Raw genomic sequence first — 3,173 nt, forward strand, 5'->3', positions numbered from 1 at the left:
GCCAAGGTCAAGACACAAAACTGCAATTGTAAAGAGGGAATCAAATTGCCACCTGGGGTTCCAGTTCTCCTTTTCCCTTCTCCTGATGGGTGTCTCAGCCCACTCACTACACCAGGTCAGCGATGCCCTGGGGGTCCTCTCCCTGGAGCCCCGCTGCCCAGTGAGACACAGGATCACAGCCCCGCACTTAGGGAGCAATTTTGCAGCCTAAATTTGGTATTGCTGTTCTCACAGGGGAAAAGAAGTCATAAAACAAATACATGCAATGTAGGAAAAACTTTTATCATCCCTTAAACTGAAATTCCCAACTCCCTTTCTCAAACGCTGAAGACAGGGACTGTCCAGCCCTAATTCGCTCGCCCTCCTCTCTGCACACTTCCGTTGCCAGACGCTCCTCCGCAGGAGAGTATCCCAGTGGCTTCTCCTGGGCGTCTAGATTCAGACAGCGCCCCATGTGTCGCGCCGTGTAATGTGTGCGGATGGTCCTGGGCCCCATTTCCCACTGCGAAAGTTCTCAGGATGTCAGGGCTGGCTTTATCAGTTATCCCCAAATCTGTTTTAAACACAATAAACCAATCGTGTCTTCACATTCCTTTGGGAAAGTCGGTCTTTCTTACTCATAAAGAGAAGGAGCAGAAGGAAGATTTTTCCAAGTTAAAAATCTTATTAAACCAATCCTCTTAGTATAAACAAAGAAAAAAAAGAATTCAAGAAACCATTCTTCATAGTAATAAAATCTTATATTTACACAGCATTTTACAGGTTTTATATTATTTTACATCGATTAGCTTGGTATTTTCACACTCATTTAACCCTAGGATATTAATAATATTAAGTGGAGTCATAATAGAAAGAATGAGATATAAAAGTGTGCTTATATTGGCATACGTAGCAAAAAATAATCTCATAGATGAAATAATTTCCAAAAATAATCAAAATTCAATTTTTAAAACTATATACAGAATTCTCATGAAACATTGTCTCAAAATACTTTTAGAAGAATCCTGTGAGACAGGCGTGGTAACTTCTAACCTGCCATTTATGGAAAATGTTATTTTTCCACTATTAATGCTTTAAAATTATTACAGTAGTGAAAAAAATGGAGCACATAATATAAAATATTGATTTCACTTACTTCTTTTGTTCTGTGCCCCCTGCCTGACTTTATCCATATGTACTTGTTTTTATATGCATAGTGTATTATCAATTTTTATCATTTTCTTCAGCAAATGTTGTGTCAGGAGCGTTTCCCTAACTGCTTTATTCATAATTCTCGTTTTAATGGTTATATATTTTTACAGAATATCGATAAACTAAAATTTAATTTTTATGTTTAGATTATAATGAGAGACTATCAGAGAATATCCGTGTGCATACGACTGTTCCCTTTCAATTCAAAATAGCACCAGATCAGCTCTCGTCCTGGTCACTGGGATGCCAAGGGCGTGGAGCAGACCCTCGCTGACTGGGCTGTCTCGAGCGGTACTTCCTGCTTTGGCCAGAGCAGCCCCTCTCTGGAGAGTGCAACCCTCCTCGGTCCAGGGGCCTTGCAGGCAGCAAGGTCTTCCACACTGGACAGTCATGTCTTGCCCCTGTACCACCTCTCCCAGAACATGGAGGAAAAGTTTGAAAGTGGGATGATCCCTGAGGAATTCTTCCAGATCCTTTATCTTAGAACCTGTGTAACAGGACCCCATGTGCTCAGGACTGGGCTTATCCTGTATTTTGTATTTCCTAGACAAAGGAATATACGTGGTTACTCCAGAGACCATTTCTGCCATGCCAATGGTAGGGCTGCTGGTCTCTATGGTTAAAAAATGGTGCCTCTAATGGGGAATTTGCTGATAAACTCAATGAGCAAAAAATCACCCAATTAGAAGAAGCAAAACAGGTTTCCATCAAAAACATCCAGAATGCAATGGATCTGGAGAAGTCCAGGCAGGCACTAGTTCAAAAGCACCATTACCTTTTTGATATTCATAGGAATAACATTGCTAGGGCCTTAGAGCTTATTCACCGGGAATGGCTGCATCAAGTACGCTCGGAAGTGAAAAATCACCTGGGCTATCACATCTCAGTGCAGAAAATGATGCGTTGAAAAGAGCAAGAGCACATGATGAATTGGGTGGAGAAGCACGTGGTGCAGGCCGTCTCTGCACAGCAGGAAAAGGAGACAGTCGCCAAGTGCGTTGCAGATCTGAGGCTGCTTGCTCTAGGCCCAAGCACAGCTGGTTACATCAACGAATCGATCTAGACTGAGGCAGCTAGAAACACTTGACTGAATGCAAAGTAGTCCACGACAACAGCTTTCTGTGTCACCTTCTACTGGAACTTCCCCCTCCTAAAAGTAAAAAGCATGAGTTTCATCCAGTGACAGAATTAAAGCAATCTGTTGGCCAGGGAGATGTTTCTCGTCCTTCTTGCTCTGCATTTTGAATTGTTTCGATGATCACTTTGACCGTGCAGTGTGCTTTCAATAATATTTGGTACCTAAAGACTACTGAGTTATCATTTCAATTTGTAATTAATTTATCACCTTACATTAAAGTGACAGACGAACAAGGTTTGTCAAATTGCATAATCTTCTGAAATAATATCTCAAGACTTGTCATGTAGGTAAAAATTACAGATGTCATTGAATTGAACAAGGGCAACAGAAGAACAGTGCCAGGTCACAAGCAACTGGAGGACAGGGCCTCTGTGTTGCTTTAGGCCAGTCACTGTAATTCCAGCCACCTGTCAATCAGTGTATTGGAGCACTCAGCAAGTACTTTCTGATTATTTGAATGAGCAGAATCTTGCCTTTTAAACTGTACTTTCTGATTTTAGATGGCTTTTCAAAATGACTGCTAGAATGAATAGATACTAGAACTAGGAATGTGTGACTATACTAGGAAAGTTTCATCACATCCTCATTAAAACGATATTTTGTTGATTTAAAATTATTTTTAAATATTATTTTTATTTTTTCATGTATAATATATATTGTACAGTGCATCTCTTTGGTAATAAAATTGAATGCATTTTTATGTTTGTGTTTTAATTATATTTCCTCTTTTTCTAATTGGTGGTCTAGATTTGAAAGTCCCCTGAGGTTCAGGGAAGTTGGATAAGTAAGGATTATGCCCTTGAACAGAGACAAGGTCACTGTTAAGTATCTAACCTATTGATGC

General features: G+C 40.2%; 1 pseudogene; it reads left to right on the forward strand.

Annotated features, from left to right (window-relative positions):
* The first annotated feature begins 1,434 nt into the window (after positions 1-1,434).
* On the forward strand, positions 1,435-2,558 carry LOC118986769 (ATP synthase F(0) complex subunit B1, mitochondrial-like; annotated as a pseudogene).
* The last annotated feature ends 615 nt before the right edge of the window (positions 2,559-3,173 follow it).

This window comes from Sturnira hondurensis, unplaced genomic scaffold, assembly GCF_014824575.4.
Source record: "Sturnira hondurensis isolate 20B ecotype Veracruz unplaced genomic scaffold, ASM1482457v3 Scaffold0004474, whole genome shotgun sequence".
NCBI classification, from domain to species: domain Eukaryota; kingdom Metazoa; phylum Chordata; class Mammalia; order Chiroptera; family Phyllostomidae; genus Sturnira; species Sturnira hondurensis.